At 38.5% G+C, this 4,956-nt stretch overlaps 1 pseudogene; it reads left to right on the top strand.

The window, feature by feature from the left end:
• The first annotated feature begins 894 nt into the window (after nt 1–894).
• Nucleotides 895–1,724, top strand: LOC122108671 (annotated as a pseudogene).
• Nucleotides 1,725–4,956: the final 3,232 nt, after the last annotated feature.

Genomic DNA, 4,956 nt, shown 5'->3' on the forward strand with positions numbered 1-4,956 from the left:
CCCTGCACACGAGATCAAGGCCTACTTATTCTTCAGATTTTAACTCAGTTTTCACTTCTCTTCCCTGACTGCCTTGAGTGGATTTTTGCCATTCATACACTCATATGTATATGCTTATTTTTCAAGGAATTCAAAAGCTGAAATTTTGCTTGTTGGTGGTATCTGCCTGATTTACTCCTTCAGGAAATTGAAGTTCCAGGTTACACAGTCTGTGGCACTTCTTGCTCTTTTTCCTGTCCTTAATATTTATCAAAAATATTGCTAGTGCTTAGACACTAAAAGCTTGTGACCTTAGAGATAAGATGAATATCTGTTTTAAGATGGAATGTGTTATTACTCCTAATGATAAGGGCGTCAGTGATATATTTTTTTTTTTGGTCAGTCATGGGCTTGAGCTCTGGGCACTGTCTCTCAGTTCTCAGTTCAATGCAAGCACTCTACCACTTAAGCCACAGCACCACTTCTGGTTTTCAGGTGGTTTATTGGAGATAAGAGTTTCATGGACTTTCCTGCCCGGGCTGGCTTTGAACCATGATCCTCAGATCTCAGCCTCCTGAGTAGCTAGGATTACAGGTGTGAGAACACCGGAGCCCAGCTGGCAGTCAATTATTTCTATGTATACAAAGTATACCTCATACTAATAGTTGTAAGATAAGATAGATTGCTATCCTAGTTTTTGTATAGATTGATATTCCTGTCTCTCTCCTCCCCCTGTACTGAATTCAATAAAAACATTGTTTCCAAGGGCAAGTTAAGAAAAAAAGAATATAGGTTATCATATGACAAATATTATAGGAGTTAATAATACTTGTGAACAGGAGTTGTCAAAGTATTATAGCAGATGGATTCAATATAGGTAAACATTTTTTTTAAAGAAGTTGAAGTTTCCCTTTCCTTTCTGCAGCGCACAGTGGCAAGATGGTGGTACAAATTTCCAAGAAAAGGAAGTTTGTTGCTGATGGCATCTTCAATGCTGAACTGAATGAATTTCTTACTTGTGCGCTCGTTGAAGAAGGGACTCTGGAGTTGAGGTCTGAGTTACACCCAGCAGGACAGAAATCCTTATCTTAGCTACCAGGACACAGCATGTGCTTGGTAAGAAGGGTCATCCCATTGGGGAATTGACTGTAGTAGTTCAGAAGAGATTTGGTTTCGCTGGGGGCAGTGGAGAGCTTTACGCCGAAAAAGTGGCCACAAGAGGACTGTGTGCCATTGCTCAGGCAGAATCTCTGCAGTACAAACTCCTAGGAGGGCTTGCTGTGTGGAGGGCCTGCTGTGGTGTGCTGTCATTCATCATGGAGAATGGCGCCAAGGGCTGCGAGGTCGTGGTCTCTGGGAAATTCTGAGGACAGAGGGCTAGGTCTATGAAGTTTGTGGATGGCCTGATGTCCACCCACAGTAGGGACCCTGTGAACTACTCTGTTGACACTGCTGTGCACCATGTGCTGCTCCGATAGGGTGTGTTGGGTATCAAAGTGAAGATCATGTTTCCCTGGAACCCAAGTGGTAAGACTGGCCCTAAGAATCCCCTGCCTGACCATGTGAGCATTGTGGAGCCTAAAGACGAGATCATGCCAACTACCCCCATTTCAGAACAGAAGGGTGGGAAGCTGGAATGGCCTGCCATGCCACAGCCAGTCCCCACAGCATAATAGAGTCTCCCTGGCAGCTGTATCTGGAGCCTGGATGTTGTTCTAGAGACAGCTAATAAAATCTTGTACAAATAAAAAAAAGAAGTTCAAATGTGAGAAATGATATATAAATCCAACACACACATTGAAAGGTGAGAGAAAACACTGTTAAATAGTTCATTAAGCCAGGCACCATGGCTCACACAGGTTATCTTAGCTATTCAGGGGACTGAGCTGTGAGGATCAAGGTTTGAAGTCAGCTTGGGCAGGAAGGTCCATGAGACTCTTATAATCAATTAACAACTAAAATGCCAGAAGTGTAGCTGTGGCTCAAGTGGTAGAGTACTAGCCTTGAGTAAAGAAAGCTCAGAGATAGTGTGTGTCAGCACCAACTTCAAGCCCCAGGGTTGGTGTGCACATACACACACACACACAAGTTCATTAAATCACAGCTGTGAGATACACTTATTTAAAGTGCTCTAACATTGTAAGAAACACACACACACACATACACACACACACAAGTTCATTAAATCAAAGCTGTGAGATACACTTATTTAAAGTGCTCTAACATTATAAGAAACACACACACACACAAACACACACAAGTTCATTAAATCAAAGCTGTGAGATACACTTATTTAAAGTGCTCTAACATTGTAAGAAACACACACACACACACACACACGAATAAATGAAAAGGAAGTCTAGTGTCATGATAGTAGAGTTCAGGGGAGCATTTAAGTCTTGAGAAGATGCTGAATTTGAATATAAAAAAGTGTTTGTAATAATGGGGTGAAGGCATAGAAGTGGGTATAACATTTCCAATGACATCAGAACAATTAAAACATAAAAGTTAAAAATAAACAAAATTGTCATATGACTGTGTGTGTGTATGTGTGTGTTTGTGCAGGAAAAAGTCAGCAAAAGATATAGTTGGTTTTATTTTTCCATTCAATAGGACCAAGCCTTAGCTATTCTATATGAGACTGTTAGGGAATGGTGGGAATGGAAATGGATAGTAAAGAATTAACACCAGCTTAGGAGTTGTCTCCAAAGACAGTAAATGAGGGTTTCTTGGACATCAATTACTAGGTAGGACTAAAGAGGTATTATTGTGTTCTTTCTATTACCACTTAGCAGTTAATGGTAGTAAAGAATGAATGGGTCAGAGAGGCAGAAGGCTAACTTCTAAAATTCTTCATAAAATGTATTAATTATTGCTAAATATGACATTAATGACTAAAATAATGACATTAGTAGCAGGTTGGCAGCATAATGTGGTATAAAGGGCATAAGCTAACAGGTCAGTAAATCTCTGTCTGCTATTAACTGGTTGTGTGACCATACATAGGTCAATTTACATCACTTAGCTGCAGTTCTTTCATTTTTAAATTAACCTTTTAAGGTCTTTTTGAGATAAAAAAAAATCTGTGATTTTTATGATGGCTTATAACAAGATTGTGGCCTAATCTTCATTAAATGTTGATCAAAGAAAGGGGATTTGAAAGTGAATGGATTTGCATGTCAAAATATTCAAGGTTACATGATTTAGATTTTCTAACAAGTATCTGTGCTCTGTCATTTTTGTTCAGCGCCCACCTTGTGGATGCAGTACTGCCTGAGGGCTGTGCCAGCTGCTGGCAATTCCCTGAATTTAGTTCCTTCTTGCCTTCACCTTAAAAAAACCTCACACTTGTGTTTCTGCCTTACATAGAGTGTAAGACACAGGTAAATAGCAGAATATTTGTGAATTTGTCACATTAGAACTCATATTTGACAGAGCATTTGTAGTGGTATGTGCCACATGAATGAATAGAATAAGATAAATTTATATATCTCATGGATAAATCATTTAAGGGAAGAATAAGCCAAAGTGGAATTTTAAAACTGCCTAGCAGTATCATTTGAAACTTTGGTATTACTATACTGATGATCTTGTCCCTATTATCCCTTGATCAGTATTTTTTAGAAAGAAATGTTCCTCAGAAAGCAAACTTCTTGTGTATAGGCTCAGAGAAACAATAAACAAAAAGTCCCCAATGTATTAGTGAATTCAACAAAACTCACCATATGTATGTTTTAATTTTACTGGTTTTTTGAAAGCAAAAATATTTTCAGAGTAAGTTTGTGTGTACCACACCATATTCCTCTTTTATAAAATTTTCTTTGTAGTACTGGGGTTCAACTGAGTCACAATTCTACCCCTGCTTTTTGCTGGTTACTTTAGGGATGGAGTCCTGTGCACTTACTTACTTACTTACTGTATTTATTTATTTATTTATTGTTTGTGCTGGTTTTGAACCACACAATCCTTCAAACTTGAAGCCTCTTGAGTAAATAGGATAACAGGCATGAGACATTGTTGCCTCCTTGTTCCATATTTTGTTTTGAGGCAAGATAGATGGATGTAGGGATAGAAAAACTATATTATTTTAAACAAATGTCAAATGAGTCACACTCGGGCATAGGAGATACTCTGAAAAGATCAGTAAAGCTCCTTGTATGCCATCATACCTACTTACACATGTGAAGTTACCAGGAGAGACAACATAAAAGGACTATTTATATGTGACTTCTTCTTTGAGATGTTAAAAATGGTTGTAAACTTTTTAAAAATTCAGGTCAATTAAACTAATATGTAACTTCAACAGGTTTACCACAATTAATGTGATCATCAGTATGCTTTTTGATTGAAGTCACTCCTTCTATGACTCTCCCCTAGAGTTATTTCACATTTCACGATTCTTTGATCACATACGGACTTGCTGTATTTGTGCCCTGTTCTCATTTTTTCATTCATCCATCCAGTTCTCTTTATAGTTACATTCCAACCCCGGTCTTTAATAGAGAACATAACTGGCAAAAAAGGAGTCTTGAAAGGTACCGTGTTTTGGGTAGACCTCAGCCATTTTACCAAACCAGAGCCACTGTCTAAGGATTAAGAGTTCTTGGAAGTAATGACCACATATGCTTGGCTAGCTCAGAAAGCACCATTTTGAGATTTCAGCTCCATTTTTCTGGACAGGGAACAGGAAATACTTCTCTTTCATCTCCATTCCTCCCTATCTTATTCAGTTACACCAAAAGACAAAAAAAAAATCCTTGCTAAAACTTTCATCTGTGTGACTCTCCTGTTTGTGAGACACTCTGAAACTTTCTTCATGAGAGAATCCCAAGGACCTGTGATTTTGTGTGGAACCTGGGAAGCTAAGGAACACCTTCCTAGTAACACTGCCTAGTAACATTTTATGTTTATGAAACAGTATACCACCATCCAAGATAACGTTTGCAGTCATAATTTCATTTCTACTGATCATTCATT

Source organism: Dipodomys spectabilis, unplaced genomic scaffold (assembly GCF_019054845.1).
Source record: "Dipodomys spectabilis isolate Male_0828 unplaced genomic scaffold, ASM1905484v1 ptg000063l, whole genome shotgun sequence".
In the NCBI taxonomy this organism is placed as follows: domain Eukaryota; kingdom Metazoa; phylum Chordata; class Mammalia; order Rodentia; family Heteromyidae; genus Dipodomys; species Dipodomys spectabilis.